This window comes from Gracilinanus agilis, chromosome 2 (genome assembly GCF_016433145.1).
Source record: "Gracilinanus agilis isolate LMUSP501 chromosome 2, AgileGrace, whole genome shotgun sequence".
In the NCBI taxonomy this organism is placed as follows: Eukaryota; Metazoa; Chordata; class Mammalia; order Didelphimorphia; family Didelphidae; genus Gracilinanus; species Gracilinanus agilis.
In genome coordinates, this window is record NC_058131.1 from 213,639,535 (window position 1) to 213,657,131 (window position 17,597).

At 37.3% G+C, this 17,597-nt stretch overlaps 1 pseudogene; it reads left to right on the forward strand.

Moving 5' to 3' along the window:
• The first annotated feature begins 9,964 nt into the window (after positions 1-9,964).
• Positions 9,965-17,597, forward strand: part of LOC123233482 — a 142,957-nt pseudogene continuing 135,324 nt past the window's right edge.

Here is a 17,597-nt window from a genome sequence, read left to right on the forward strand (position 1 = left end):
CGCTCCTCAGCCACCCGCCCGCTCTCTACTGAGCACCCCCACCAGTCCAGAGAACCCCGCCCTCTACCCAGGAGGGGCGGGTAGGAAGGCCAGGGAGCAATAGCGGCGGGAAGTGGGAGGGAGTGAAAACTCTCGCCAAGCCGTGGCTGCACCTTATTGGTCCACGCGGTCTTCGTTTATTTGAATAGCCAATGGAAATTGGCCGGGTAGAAAATCACGTCTTCATAGACAGTGAGTGGGGGAGGGTACCTAACTTCAGTGCCCAGCCTCCTGCCGTTTTCACGTCTGGCTCTTTTCGGTTCAGATACTCAACCCCGCCCTTTCCCCTCCCCCGCCCCGCCCCGTTCCGTCCTGTCCCGCCCCTCCTCTTCCCATCCGGTCTCTCTTCTACTTGGCTTTTTTAAACCTCGGTTTCTCACTGCTTTCCTTTGAATAATTAATAATTATAACACAACATTCATATAGTGCCTTCAGGGGTGCAATACGTTCTCTCTTCTAAAATATTATTCTCCCTACATTGTGAGATAGGTCCTACTATTCTCATTTTACAGATAAAGGAATAGGTTAAGTAATTTACCCAGGGTTGCGTAACTGCAAAGTATCTAAGGCAGAATTTGAATTCTGGTCTTTCTTGATCTTGCCACTTAGCTGCCCTGATGATTTTTATTAGACCAGAGGAACTTATCCATACAACCTTTACCCCAACATAGATCCCCATCTAACTATCTAATTAAAGATCATTCAGCCTATATACTATTCTGAATTAATAGTGTGGAGAACTCACTTCCTCCCTAGGCAGTGGTAATATAAAATTAATTTACTGAGCATAAAGTGTGCCAGATTTGCTAGTTCCTGTTCTGGGGAAACCTACATAAGTGAGTCACAAGTATTCACGAAGCTTTTACTATGTGACCATTTGCCAGGCACTGTGCTAAATGCTGAGGACATAAAGAAATGTGGTCTCAATACTCAAGGAACTTCTTTTGAATCTTTTCTGGTATCTTCCTCCCCTTCCCCAGCTTTCCCAGCCTTCTGAAGCAGAGGGAAGGGAAGGGAATGGAAATAAGCATTTATTTGAATTGGATAATACAATTACAAATATTGGATAATATTTGTAAAATGACACAACAGCCTTGCATCCTAGGCTCAAACAAAGGCTATGTGTTAGGGTGATAGGCCTTCCCCCATTCCCCAGCTAGGCTGACATTTTGAGACCAGACACACATTCTCTCTCTCTGGGCTGGTACTTGAAGCCTTTCCAGCTTGGGAGGACCTGCCAGAACTTGCCTTCTTCTGTCATAGCCTTTGAGAGCTGAAGGTCACCTTCATGCCATGAAGAGGTATCAGAAGAGGACTATACAAAGATTCAGCCAATATTCCATGATCCATTTTTCTTCCTAAGAAAGAATGAGTTTTTCCTTGGCCCTGGAGAACCCAATTACTTTATTAATGGCTAAATGTTAAGTATCTTGGAATTTTTGGATGAAGTTCTTATTGGTTGTATGACTGGGTAAATCAATGAGTCCATTTAAGTTTCAGTTTCTCTATCTGGAAGATGAAGGGGTTGGTCTAGAATCCTGCCAGTCCATTGGAGTTTCATGCTCTGTAGTGGAGTTTGAATGCTTGGCAGTTCAGCTCAAGAAAGAACCTCAGCTTCTGGTACCTTATCTTGACAGCTGATCTTCAAGATCTTCTTGAGACAATTCAAATAGAAGCGATTTAATTTCTTGGCATGGCACTGGCGTATTGTCTAGGTTTTACAGGCATACAATAATGAGGTCAACACAGCATAGAGCTTCAGTTTATTAGGCAGGCTAATACTTTTCTCCCACATTTTCCTTTGGAGCCTTCCAAACACTGAGTTAGCCCTGGCAATTCATATATCAACCTTATCATCTATATGGATATCCCTGGAAAATATACCACCAAGGTAAGTGAACTTGTCCACGGCATTCAAAATTTCTCCATTTGCTATAACTGATGGTTCTACATATGGATGGTATGGTGCTGGCTGGTGGAGAACCTCTGTTTTCCTGGTGTAACTTGTCAGGCAAAAATTAGCACAAGTGGTTGAGTATTGATTTTTGTTTCATCTCAGTCTCAGAGGCTGCACTGAGTACACAATTCATCTCTCTGCAAAAAGAAAATCATGCACCAACTGTCCCTCCACTTTAGTATTGGCGTGGAGTCTTTTCAAGTGAAATAATTTACCTTCAGTGAAGTAGCTGACCCTGATGATATTTTTGTCCTTATTGAAGGCATATGACAACATCATTGAAAACATCATGCTAAAAAGCATTAAGACTAAGCATATAGCCCTGCTTCACTCCATTGGTGATTAGGAAAGCATGAGAGCATCATCTCTTATTCAGAAGCTGTGCAAGCATGCTGTCATGGAGCTGTGTAGGATTAAAATTAATATCCAATCACTCCAAGTATTATATTTTATAAGATTTATTAATAATCATTTGAAGCATATGAATAAAAAAAAGATAATTAAAATAAAACCATGTGCCCAGACTTTTCTATCTGCTTAAAAACCCTGCATCCACAGCTGCCACCACAGGAAGAAAAAAGGGAGAGAGGCAGAATTTATATCCTGCCTATGTCAGCTCGTAATGACAGGAGGAGAGTGGGGTGCTAGGAAATGGAGTCCAGGGGTACAACATTCTAGTTACACAGCTGGCTGATGAACTTCTCTGGACAACCAAATTTTGCCAGGATCTTCCACAAGCCCTGACAACTGACAGTATCAAAGGTTGATTGTTGTATACAGACCTATATTCTGCTTCTGGCATTTCTCCTGGAGTTGTTGGGCAGCAAACACCATATTGACCATTCCTCAGCCCTTTCTAAAATCTCATTGGCTTTTGGGTAGTTGAACAGGTGAAAGATCAGCCCACTAACCATTAAGGAGCACTCTGGAAAGATCTTGCCAGCAAAAACTGAGAGGACCCCTACCCTCATCCCCCACCCCCCACTGCTCTTGTGATTGTTGCAGGGCAACTTATTTCCTTTTGCTTTATTGAGGTGGAAAATGGAAGCATCCTTGATTTTCTGGGGAAAAACCTCCTCTTGCCATATGACTTGGAAGATTTTAGCTGGTTTTTTTTGTGTGCAGCGGATCCACTGCCTTGTAAAATCTCTGCTGGCATGGAATTAGTAGCAGACACTTTGCCACTCAAAAGGATACTAATGTATTCAAAACTACTTCAGTTAGAAGTTCAGCCTAATAGTATTCAAAACTACTTCAACTGGAAGTTTGGCCAGAGAGGGATTGACTTTAACCTAAGTATATAGTCAATGGATTCAACATTAATTAATGATGGTCAGTTGAGAAAACTATGGGAGTGTTCGACCCATCTCTCCAGGATCGTATTGTAATTACTGCTAAGTGTGGCTCCATCAGCACTAAGTAGTTGAGATGCATTATAGGTCTTTAGGCATCATGGAAGTGGTTTGGGTTGTTACTATCAGCATAAAACTGAATTTCATCTGCCTTCTTACTGAGCCAAGAATCCTGCATCTCTCTAAGCTTCTGTATAAATGGAGATTTTGAACCTTTGGACTTCATCCCCCAGAAGTCCCTTAGTATTTCCCAAAATTCCCTTTAATCTCTCCTGCGCCTCCAAGTTTGTATGGTCACCTTGTTTTATAGGTTCTGTAGCTCCTCCCTCTCTCTCTTCTTTATAATGGCAGCTGAAGTTAGTTTAGCATCTTCTCACTCTAGTATTTTGTTAGTTTATTATTAATAAAACTTTAAAAAATATACTTAGCTTTTGCATATTAATTTTAATCTCTACACTTCACTTGTACTTTACTTTTGTTAGAGTTAAATGCTGCCTTCTTAGAGATGGCCAAACTATCTTGCTAGTATAAACCCTGTGGAATTCCTGCTTTTTATTTAGTAGTTTCTCCATTTCCTCATCATTTTCATTAAAATCCTGCTGTTTTGAGTATTCTGGCCCAGATGAGTAAATTTGGTTCTGCGCCCCAAATCCCTGAAGGCCACTCACTCCTTTTCTGCTTCAGTCACCAACCGCTTGTTGATGAAGCTTTCCCTTATAGTCAGCAACTAATTCTTCTTGCATGGAGAAGCACTCTAATCTGTTGACATTAAGTCTTCCAGTAGTTGCCTTGCCTTGGGGGTGCTGCTTTTGTTGAATGTGAATGTTTAGCTTGGAGAGGATAAGTCTCTGATGGTTCAGTTCCAGCACTCAGTGCCATATATCACCTTTGTCACTCTCACATCCTGTCTGTCTCTTATCCTTACAATGACACAGTTCACTAAATACCAATGTTTGCTTTGTGAGTGATTCCACGAAGTTTTATTACAGTCAGGGAAATGGAAGATAGTAAATGGTTACGAGGTCAGGAGACTCACAAATCTTCAGTTGTAAGTGACTGTTGCTGTTGCTATTTCCAATTCTATTTCTCCCAAGGATTCCTTGCCATTTCTGATATTTGTACCTACTCTAGCATTAAAGTCATCCAGAATTATAAACTTGTCCTCTTTTGCTGCATTGTTGATGAGAGTCTTCAGGTCTTCACAAAATGCCTTCATTGAGGTTTGTCATGATGGGAACATATACACTGATGATGGTTGCATGGCACTTTTCTGTAAGTGGCAATTGCATTGTCATGAGCCTGTCATTCTCTTCTTTTGGGAGGAATACAACCTTGTAGATTAGATTTTATGGTGAAACAGAAGCCAGTTGGCACTCCTCATGTTGGTAACCTCAGGATGGGTACCCAGCTCCAGCTCTGGTAAGCTGGTCTTTACTTGCCAGTCTCATTTCACTCAGAACTGCTATTTGGACATCAGAGCTGCTTTTCTTTCAGGTCTGCTGGATTTTGTGTTGTCCATAAATGTGTTCACATTCTATGTACTAATGGCAAGGGAAAGAGTCTTTGCAAAAGTTGTTTTTTTTTTTTGTACATTTTTTTTTTTTTGTATTTCTACCACAGGGTAGCATCACTGCCTGATGCTGTAGAGCAGACCATTGTTAGGTTGGGTGAAGCAGACACTTTTTAGGATACCTTTTCTATACTTTTCCTCACATCTGGAAGAAAATAGATACGGTCTTTAAAAAAGCCTGCTCAGACACCCAGTGAGCTACCAAATCTCCCTGATGTTTCAGTGCCGTGAGAAGATGATGCTATGCCAGTGATGGTGAACCTATGGCACAGGTGCCAAAGATGACACTCAGAATGCTCTCTGTGGGCACTCGGCCACCTTCCCTATCCACCCCCACCCCCAGAATTCATTACTAGAAAGGCAGAGGGACTCTGGCAGAGCAGCTCCCTTCCCCTCTCCACTGTGTCCAGCAGCCCCATGGGAGCTCACAGGGGGAAGGTGGGTGGCTCACAGGTAGCAGAGCTGGAGGGGAGCAGAGCACTCAGGGCCCCTCCCCTCTTCCTTTCTCCACTCACTGAGGCCATTCCTTACTTCATTTACCCCTCTGTCCAGCAGCCCAATGGCAGCACTTCCTCCCTTTCCTGTGTGGGGTTAGGGGGACGGGTGGGCACGGCACATGGTCTGGAGGGTGGAGTTGGGGTAGAGCCTGGCACTCCATCTCTAAAAGATTTCCCGTTACTTGTCTATGCCTTAGGCAGGCTGTGTACAGGGCTGTGATTACAGCTCCCAATATATCTGCACTTGCTGCTTTGTAACTAATTTATATATTTATTCATTCGTCCATTTATTTACTTATTAATTAACCCTTACCTTCCATCTTAGAATGAATATTGTACATTGGTTCTAAGATAGAAGAGTGGTAAGGGCTAGGCAATGGAGGTTAAGTGACTTGTCCAGGGTCCTACAACCAGGAAATGTCTGAGGCCAGATTTGAACCTAGGACCTCCCATCCCTGGGCCTGGCTCTCAATCCACTGAGCTACCCAGCTGCCCCCTTGTCACTTATTGCCACAGGACTTCAAGGTAGGAGTAAAATAACCAAATAATAAAATAGCAAAAGATAATGTAAACGAGTAAAATGATTTGGGTGATGTCTTTTGACTTGCACATAAATTGTATTTAAGTGAAGTGATTGTCTGAGGTTGTAGTTAGCTTCTCTCTTCTACAGTCATTGAGTTCAGTAGAAAGGTAAAAGTCAAGATGACTGGTAATGTCTTGGATGTAATATATGACTGGCTTTTTTGATGTCTAACCAAGCCCTAAGCACTCCCTGATGCCTGCTTCACCACCTTCATGACCTATTGGAACAAATTGTTCACATTTGCCTATTCCACCAGGGAAATCTTCATGGGCTTGGGGTAGACGACTCCCTAACTCACCAGTTGGTTTGAGGAAACTTGGTTACCCTCCACCTGGTTTAACACATTGGCCAGGATGCTTTTACTGAGGTGTGGCCACTGTGCATAGTTCAGCTTCTTACCAAATGAATAATATCAAACTGAGCTAGGAACTGTAGCTAAAGAACTTGAAATTGAAATGATTCAAATTGTTGGAGAATCGGGATTGAAAAGTAGGTAGGTGGTACATTAGATAGAATGCAAGGCCTGGAGCCAGGAAGATAATCTTTATGAATTCAAATGTGGCCTCAGACTTTTGCTAGCTGTGTGACCCTGGTTAAGTCACTTAACCTTATTTGCCTCAATTTATCATCTGTAAAATGTGAGCCAGAGAAGGAAAATGGCACATCTCTCTAGTATCTTTGTTAAGACAACTCCAAATGGGGTTGCAAAGAGTTAGTTGAACATGACTAAAACAACTGAACAACAATAGCAAATTGAGACTGAGATGGATAAGACGTAGTTTATAAGCTGCTGCTGCTGCTGTATGGTAAAGATATCCTACACAATGTATGCCTTTTCCCCCTTATTCTTATTTGGTAAAGAGATTAGATAGCATTAATTTCTTGTAAGAATTTGATTTAACAATTGATATAATTGAAGAATTTTTATTACTTTCAATTGCACTGCAATCAAGATCAACTGAAATGCTTTTCAGAAAGTATAAAAAAATCAAATGTAGCATGAGTTTTCAAAATTTGAAGATTGAACTAGAATGCATGAATCTTTAGTTAAAGATTTTTATCCAATCAGGTAAGTTTAAAGATATTACATTAAATAAAATAAATTTAATTCTCTTTCTAGGAATATGATATTAGAAAATATTATCCATCCTGTAAAATTTTGTCTTTCGTTAGGCAGAAACAACAATGAAAACATTTCAAATTATTTTGATTTATTAGAATCATCTAATTATTAAAACAAATTTCACCATATGTACCTGGTAAAAATATACATATATGTATAATTTAAATGTAATTTCAAAATATGAACTTGAAATAAATAATTTTCAGGAATTTATAGAGGTAGAAAAAGTGTAACAATTCATCAGGAGGAACGAAAGGTCAAAGATATAAAGGGAATTAATGAAAAAAGTGGGGAGGAAAGAGTCTTCGCAATACCATATCTCAAATGATGCTACATAGCCATAATCATTGAAATGATTTGGTACTGGGTAAGAAAGAAAGGATTGATTAATGGAACAGATTAGGTATGCGATATACTGAAGCAAAAGAGCATAATAACCTAGTATGTGATAAAATCCCAGCTACTGATTGAGAGTCAGGCCTTGAGACAGGAGATCCTAGGTTCAAATCTGGCCTCAGACACATCCTAACTGTGTGACCCTGGGCAAGTCATTTAACTCTCATTGCCTAACCTTTACCACTCTCCTGCCTTAGAACTAAGACACAGTACTGATTCTAAAACAAGGTAAGAATTAAAAAAAAAATCCCAGCTACTGGGGCAAGAACTCACTATTCTAGGAAGAAAATATTTGAAAAGCTGGAAATCAGCCTTACAGAAACTAGGTATAGATCAGTGATTCCCAAAGTGGGTGCCAGCGCCCCTGGTGGGTGCTGCAGCGATCCAAGGGGTGGTGATGGCCACAGGTGCATTTATCTTTCCTATTAATTGCTATTAAAATTTAAAAAAAATTAATTTCCAGGGGGATAAGTAATATTTTTTCTGGAAAGGAGGCAGTAGGCCAAAAAAGTTTGGGAACCACTGGTATAGATGAATATCTTACATTGTATGCCTGCATAAGCTCCAAATGGATATGAGATTTTGACACAAAGGGTGACATCAGATATTAATTAGAGAAGTATAGGAAAAATTTCCTGTCAGATCTAAGGATAGAGGAAGACTCTGTGACCAAATGAAATGGAGAGAGGTTCACAGACAATAAAACGGACAATTTTGATTACATAAAATTAAAAAGATTTTGCACAACAAAAAAAATGTAGCTAACATTAGAAGAGAAGCAGGAAATTAGGGAAATAATATTTATAGATTGGCTTTTTGGATAAAGATCTCATTTTTAATGTAAATATGTATATATGTATATGATAGAAAGATATTACGCTGCAAGTCATGATGAAGGGAGTGGTTTCAGAAAGTCTGGGAAGAACTGAAAAAAAGTGAAATGAGCGGAACCAAGAGAACAATATTGTAAAGACAAACAACTTTGAAAGACTTAGGAATGCCAATCAGCATAATGAACAATGATAATACCAGAAGACTTATGATGAAACATGCTGTCCACCTCCAGAGAAAAAGCTTATGGACATGAATCCAAATTTAAGCATCTTTTTCTTTTCTCTCCCCCCCTCTTTCTTTTCTTCTCTTCTTTCTACATGGCTAGTGTGGGAATTTGTTTTGCTTCACTCTCCATATTTATAATAGGTTTTATTTTTCTAATTTTCTCCATGGGTAGGGAAGGAGATAATTTGGAATGGAAAATAAAATAAAATAGAACAAAAAAAGGGAAGAAAAGCAAAACAAAAAAAGAAGGAACCTACAGATTGCCCTTGGGAAGAAAAAAAAACAACAAACCAACTCTTGCAAAATCCAAGGCATACATAGTGGCTAAATTTAATCATACCAATGACAAACAACAAATTCTGCAAATGATTAGGAGAAAGACCTTCAAATAAGGAAAGAAAATTTGAGTAATATGATATTATATGATACTAACCAGAAAACACAGGAGGTAATAAAGAAATTCTAAAGAGCAAAGTTGCTCAAGATGTAACCTATACCTTGTAAATCTGAGCCTAACTAATAGTAAAAAAGATGGAAATTAATTCAATAAACAAGAAACATGAAGCATTCCTAAAAGGAAAATTGGAGCAGAGCAAACTACTTGCTTTTTTTTTTTTTTAAACCCATACCTTCCATCTTGGAGTCAATACTGTGTATTGGCTCCAAGGCAGAAGAGTGGTAAGGGTAGGCAATGGGGGTCAAGTGACTTGCTCAGGGTCACACAGCTGGGAAGTGTCTGAGGCCAGATTTGAATCTAGGACCTCCTGTCTCTACATCTGGCTCTCAATCCACTGAGCTACCCAGCTGCCCCCAACTACTTGCTTTTCAAACACTCTAGAAAACAGTAATATAATGTGAAGAAAAATAACAATTAATGATAACAAAAACAACAATAATAAGACTATTATGAGATCTCTTCCTAAAAAAGTATTGTCGGATATTAATTTAAATCCTACATTTAAGATTTGTAACCTCCCTACATCAGCATGTAATGTGAGGAGAGTGGGGTGTTGGGAATCATAGTTTTTAGGGTAACAGATTCTAATTACACTGTCTGTGACAGACTAGAAGTAAGTTGGGCAGCCTTACAGACCTGTGGCGTGGGCCCCAGAGTATTGAGCACGCTGGAAATGAAACTTCAGAGACACTCTGGGTTAAGTCTGATAATCGAGGAACCCCTTGCCCAAAAGCTCACAGATATGTGGAAGGAACAGACACTGAGGTTTCCATCGACTGTTCTCATCATTAGATGTATCCAAGCTCACCAATGTCAGGAATTATTACTATCTACAAAAAAGGAAAGAAGGAACTCGGAAATAGGTGATGATTCAGATTTGGAAAATGCATCTGAGGATTTGATAGATCTAGATGTTGCTTTGTAGGCTGCTCTGAAGGAACTCCAAGAGTTTATTTATTCCTAATGTGAAGGAAAGGGCAGCTGCCACAATAAAGCAAATGTGTAGGGATGACTTAAAATGGTTTCAGTGACTTAGAAAACAAGATGTCTCTATTAGATTTGGTGAATTTTCTGCAAAAAGGAAAATGAACAATGATGGAAAAATATGGAAGATTTTTTTTTTATCATTGACTAGAATTGAGACTGAAGATAAATTACTGCATACAGACAGGTGATTCAGAAGAGAAATCTGTTATCACAGACTTAAAAAGAAACTACCAATTTAGATGCCACATTGGTGAAGGTATCCCCCAGCCATGGAAATTAGTATATAATAGAGCAAAAAATGTTTGATATCAATAATTACAAAGGCAGATATAGTAAAAAAAGATACTCAGACATTAAAGAAGTACCAATCCGTACATGGAAACGACTGGAAAAAGATTGGTGAGATGGTGTCCCACAGTTGTTTTTCTGTCATACTGAAATTTTCTCAAATGAACAGGAGTAAAGCAGAAACTCAAAACTGTTGAACAAGTGATTCTAAAGAAGTTGTCACCAAAGGAGGTCAAAGATACAGACTCTCTGCTCCAAGAAGATGTTCCCCAGAATCTTTGTCAATTTTGCAGAAACAACTCTACAAAGGCATATCCTGGGTAGAAGTAGAAGCCAAAATAGAAACAAGAAATTGGATGCAGTGTAAAATGGCCCAAAATTCTAACTAAGAGGAAAATTGTGTACTGTGGGACAAATGCGTGTCAAAATCAATCTTATTGAAAAGTTATATCAAATAAATGTACAAGAAGTTAATGAAATTAATTGGGAATGTCTTGCTGATGCCATTGGAGATGTTTCTCCATCCAATGTTCAATCTAAATTTTATAAATTAAAAGCTACCCATGTCCTTCTTTGACAGAAGAAGACATTCCCAGAAATTATAGACTACCTTCATGAGACTAGCTGTCCATTACTGGAACAAAGGTTACAGAGGAAGCTGAAGAAAGAAGGTACAACTAGCCAGGAGCCTAAGGTGCCGAAACAGTGTTTTGATTCAAAGACATCTTTTTTTTTCTTTCTTTTTTTTTTTTTTTTTTGTAAAAGTGACAGTGAAGAAGATAGAGAAGAAAGCAGTTAAGCTGGAGTCATGCTCAAGCTCCTTTTTATGTTTTTAACTTATTGCATTACTCATTTTTTCCAAGTTATTTTCATAATTCTCATCCTGCATGGATAATGACCAGGGGAGGGTTTTTTTTTATTTGTTTGTTTAATTCTGACTTAACATCATTAAGATATCTGAGGGAGAAGAGACAGAGAAACTGAGGTGTCTCTCAAGGTAAAGTGGCATCACTGAGCCAATGTAATGAACTTTGAAGAAAAAGAATATTGACTAACTATGTAACCAGACTCAGTTTCTTTATGTCATATAAGTTTAAGAATACTTGCACTTTCTACCTCCCATTGTTGTTGTGGAGAAAGTACTTTGTAAGATTGTTAGTTACTACATAAAATTATTTAGTGTCTTAATTTCATTTTGATAAATGACTTAAAAATAATCCTGCATTTTAGATCATTCAGTAATTTGATATATTTGCATTTTAGGTTATCATGAAAATAATATTTGTATTGTTATAAGTTTGATATCCTTCCCATTTGGGATGGGACTAGATTCTACTGCTAATGAATTAAATAATGTCCTTGGTATATTTTTAAATGTATAGGTGGTTTCTGTATATGTCATAGTTAATGAAACAAGTGCAAAGTCTATTAGATGAAGGTTTTCATTTCTGTTGTAATGAAAGTGCACGTACGCTTGATAGAAAGAACATTATTGGAGATTATTTCCTTTCCTTTTTTATGTACCTTATTGAGATGAATATAAAATAGAGTTCTTTAGATAAAAAAATAAAAGCATGTAACAGACGAACGTGAAAGCAATAGTCAAATAGAAGTTACTGGTGGAGAAACAGGCCTGAAATATTAAGAGATAAATTTCACAACCCTCTGCTTACAGGTGAACCACGTTTGTTCATTTTGTGGGGTTAAATTATAAAATGAGAGGGTACATAAAAGGAAGAGGGAGGAAGAAGTTAGAGGGGAATGTGGGATATATTCTAATCAAGTTAAAGATGAACAATGTAGGGAATTTTTTCCCTATAGTCTCTTAGCAAAACAATTTCCTACAAGAAAATGAATGAGGAGGTAATTTAAGGGATTGAAATTGGGCAAAATAAAGGAAGTCAGTAGTGGGAGGTCTATCTTTCTCCCTGTCTTCATTGATGAAGAGAGGGAGATGGGGACTTGTAATAGATATAATCAGCAGGGATTTGGTTCTTAGAGCCACCCCCCATCCTGCCTCAGAAAAGAGGGAATCAGAGCTCTGTGGGTAACTGACCCTTAGGAGCTCCAGGAGTCCATGGACCCAGAGAATATATTTAATGAGAAATAGGGAACAATAACATAGGGAAGGGCAAAGGTAAGATATGAACTATACAGTGAAGGACTTAGGACAGTTACTATCTTGAGGGGCAATATCCTCTCTTTTGCTTGTAGGAACTGCTATTTCTGAGAGTGAGGCAAAACAGACAAAGATGAAAACGATGGTAAGGAAGAAAGATCTGAAAGCCAATAACCTAGAAACTATTTTCAAGAATGTACTCCAAATAGGTACCTTTGAAACTTTAGTTCTATGAATAAAAAAAGACTAAAAAAAACTAAACATACATAATGGTCACGAAACAAATAATAAAAGCATAGAATAGACAGAAAGGGAAGATAAAAAAGGAAATGAAAGAAAAAATATCCTGTTTAGAAAAAGACATAGAAAATTAAAATTTAAAACTAATGAATCAGACAAATTGAAGGACAAAAGAAGGAGATTTTACCTATTTAATAGAACTGAACTGAACAGGACAGGTGATAAATAACTAGATAAAAGGAAGAAAAAAGCAAAAATAAAAAACTAAGGAAAGGGGTAATAGATTGAGGGAGGAAGGGGTTTGAGGAAAAAGAGCCAATAAGAAGAGAGTTGCCTTAAAGTAGATTTCACTAAAATAATTTGGAAATAAAAGGCTGCCTTTATAGAGGAAGAGAAAAAACTCCTAAATATGAAAAAAAAATCTCAATATTAGAAATGAATGGAGGAAAATAGAAACCTAACATAACTTTAAAGATGAATGGGTTAAACAAGCCAATAATGTGAAAAAGAATAACAGATTGTGTATAAAGCTCCATAATCTGTTGTTTACAAGAAACATACCTAAAAAAAGAAACATACCCAGAGAATAAAAATAAGGGTTTGATAAAAAAGTGTTATGCACTAGGACATTCTTAAATATCAAGAGTTGAAATCATGCTATCAAAGAAAAAAGAAATTCCTGAGATAAGGGATAAACAAGGAGACTACATTTTGCTGAAAGGAGCCACCTGCAGCAAACCAATATTAGTATTAAACTAATAAATTCTATATCTTTAAGATCTTAATTCTTAGGAAAAATTCACTAAAATACAAGAAGACATAGACAATAATACAATAGTGGCAGGAGATTTCAATTGTCCTCTCTTAGTTTTGTATAAATCTAATAGAAAATAACAGAAAGGAAAATATAGAATTGAACAAATTGCAAAAATCAGAACTAAAAGACTTATGGCATCTTCTAAATGGGCAAAGGAACATATTTATATTTTGGTATTATTTGGAACTTTTACAAATATTGACCTCATGTTAGGCCACAGAACTATGACAAACATGTAAAAAGGCAAGAATAGTCATCTCTTATAGATCATAGTGTAAAAAATAGCAATTAGTTTAGGGAGCACAAATAAAAGACACAGATCTAATGAAATTTTAAATAATGAATGAGTCAAAGAATAAATCATAGAAGCAATGAATAATTATGCTACAGAAAATGATAATAGCGAAACAACATACCAAAATTTCTGGAATGCAATTAAAGCAGTCATGAGGTGAAAAATCATATGCCTACAAAGATACATCAATAAATTAAAAAAAGAGAAGTAATATATTGAAAATACATTAAAAATTTTAGAAAACCAGTAAACAAGTTTAAAATAAACAAAATAGATGTTATGAAAGAATTATCCAAATGACAAATAAGAGAAATTCACATGTACAAACAACCCTGAGGTTTCACCTCCCTTCCTCAAATTGATAAGAGATCACAAGAGATGGTAACAATTATGTTAGAGAGATTGTGGGAAGATAGGCATAGAGGCAAATTGCTGATTGAGAAATGGATTGGTATAACCATTTTGAAAGAAATATGAAATAATGCAAATAAATTGACTAAAGTATCTATACTCTTTGATCAGCAATTACATTACCAGAGTTATACTCCAAGGAGGTCATTGATAGGAATCATTATATATACCAAAATAGATACAGCAGTACTTTTTGTAAAAGTATGAGATTAAAAACAAAGTAGGTCCCCATTTTTAAAAAACCCTTACTTTCCATCTTAGAATCAATACTGTGCATTTGTTCCAATGCAGAAGAGAAATAAGAGTTAGGAAATGGGGGTTAAATGACTTGCTCAGAGTCACTCATCTAGGAAGTATCTGAATCTAGATTTGAACCCAGGATCTCTCATCTATAGACCTAGCTATTAATTCACAGGGCCACCTACCTGTCCCCCAGGTACCCATTAATTGGGGAACTGCTCAACAAATTGTAGAACTCGAATATAATGAAATAGTACTGTGCTGTAAGAAATGATATGTGTGCTAAGTGCAAAGAATAGAAAAATCTATATGAATGGTTGCAGAATAAGTCGTCAAGAAAACAAAATTCACAATAATTTTAACAATGTAAATGGGAAAAACAAGCACATGCATACATATGCATAAATAAAAAGTGAATGGTGCCAAATTATAAAGAAGAGATATGAAAAGATACCCATTCTTGTGGAAATGGAAGAACTAGAAGTGTCTCACATTGTGACGAAAATTTATTAGCAGAGATGCCAAAAAATAAAATAAAATCTTCAAGCCCAAAAGAAATAGGTTTATTGAGAGAGGGCCAGTCTTGTAATAAAGCTGGAATCTGGTTGGCAACCAAAGACCCTGAGCCTTGTGAGTGATCTCCTTACATACCCCCAAACTTATACTAAATAGATAATAATTTTTAAGCTATTTATACTTCCCCAAGAATCCAGATATCTCTATAGTTCCTCAAGAATCCTGACATCCCTACAGATATTTCTATAGATCCTCAAGCATCAAGTAAAATGAGATAATATGGGTGTTTGAACCACAACTTTATATATTAGAGACAAGAGAGGTGTCAGAACACTATATGCCTGCTGTGTGATTTTAGAAATAGATTGTTTCAGAACTATGCTTACACAAAATGCTTACATGATTAAGATACAGATGGAATTATATCTTGATTATTTTTAGAAAAGCTTAAGATCTATGATTACAGAATAACTAAATGAGGAAAAACTGCTGATACTGATGTAACACGAGTTGGGTAGGGATTTCGCATTCACAACATTGTCCATATTTTTGGACTTCTCCGGTTGCGCTGATTTTTCTGTTTGTATTTTTTTTCTTTAAAAATACCATTTTTTGGGGTGGCTGGGTAGCTCAATGAATTGAGAACCAGGTCTACAACTGGGAGGTTCTAGGATCAAATCTGGCCTCAGACATGTCCCAGCTGTGTGACCCTGGGCAAGTCACTTAACCCCCATTGCCTAGCCCTTACCACTCTTCTGCCTTGGAGCCAATACACCATATTGATTCTAAGATAGAAGTTAAGGATTTTAAAACAGACAAACAAACAAAAATATTATTTGTTGTATGGGATGGCTAATGAGGGAAATTATAATTATATGGACATAGAATACATCAATAAAACTTATTAAAATAATTGTAATTAATATTATTTTATCCATTCATAGCATAGCACATGACTCTAGAGCTTAAAGACTTTAACAATAGAATATAAGCTTTGATTTGTTTTTATCAAGTTAGAGGGGCCTTGGATATAAAGCCTAGTGATAGCTAGAATTTTGATTCTGAGGCATTTCGAGTTGAAAAGGGTCTCAGAAGTATTTCAATTTTGAATATTTTTGAATTGAATTGAATTGAAAAGAAATCACTGCAACATTTCCAACAAGTGGTCCTCCACCTTCCATCTGAAGACTTCCAATGATATGGAACCCACTGTCTTTCTAAGTAGATCATTCCACTTTTTCCTTCAAAAAGTTGTAGACATACCTATAATTCATCTTTCTGAAATTTCTTCCTATGGTTCCTTGTTCTATCTTTGACTAAACTACTATCTCTTTCACATGACAGTCTTTCAAAGCCTTGAAAACAGCAATCATGTCTTTCCCCAGTTCCTTCTTCTTTAGACTAAACATTCAAGACAAGAAAAGGGAAAGTGACCTTCTCACAGTTAGCAGGACAATGGCTAAGACCTTTGAAAGCCATGATACCTTTGGAATGACTCCTGGCTGGCTGTCAAACTCAACTGATAATGCTCTTGAAGTGCGTCCCTACAACCTTACAGCTAACAAATATTGACTCTTACTCATGCTTATTCCAAATCCACAGATTGCTAATGTTTAGAAAGGTTTTCCCTCTCTTGTTCCCATTAACAGTAAGCCTGGGAGAGCCATAAATAAATCTACCTGGAAGGCTCTCAAAAACCATGTCTCCCACACGTAAGCTACAATTTTAGCATAAGTTCTCTATGGCTGACATCATTGATTAAAAAATAAATCAGATGTGCAAATACAGGATGGAGGTAGGGGAGAGAGACGTGGTTGGACAACAAGTTGTGTGGAGAAAAAAATACACCTGTAGACTGTGACGGGACAGCTGAAAAAGCTATCGTCAGCCCTGGCTGTGCTAATATGATGTCTGTGTCTGAATAACAAAGGGGATGGTCTCATTGCATCGTGCCCTGCTTAGACGACATCCAGATTTCTGGGTTCAGTCTTTTAGAGAGGACATTGACAAACTGAAACACGCCAGAGGAGGATAACCCGGAGAGGGTGAGAAGCCTGGAAATTATTTCAGTCAAGGGTTTTTTAAAAGAATTGAGGATATTCTTCAGTCCAGAGATGAAGTGGATTTCAAGTCCAGTTGATGCCAGTTGAAGTAGTTGTCTTCTATCGACACCCCCAAATAGTGAATCAGTGAATACAGAATCATTGTTCCTCTGGAAAATGCAGAATTAGGTTCCTGCGAACCTCTAATCACAACAGTTACTTTGGCGTTTTCTGAATGGTTTCACATTTAGATAGGCTAATTTCCTCTTCCCTTTTCTGGGTGTGCTTTATTGTTGATTAATTAATATTGAACTTCCAGCCAACAGCACTATAACTCACACCTAAATGAAGTTTATCTAATATACACATTTCTTCTATAAGACATCTTTCTTGCATTTAGGAGCACTACACGGCACTTCAGCACTGCACTTTGTGGATTGTTTTAAACTGTGAAGTTACCAATAAAAAAAGCACAAAAATACAAAAAAAAAACCACATGGAACTAAATAGACCTGGCAAAGGACACTTTTTCATATTGTGAGAGAGGAAACAGGAAAGGAGAGTTTTTGTTCAGCCTCAGAGGAGAATGTTCCTAATTAGTGACTCAAA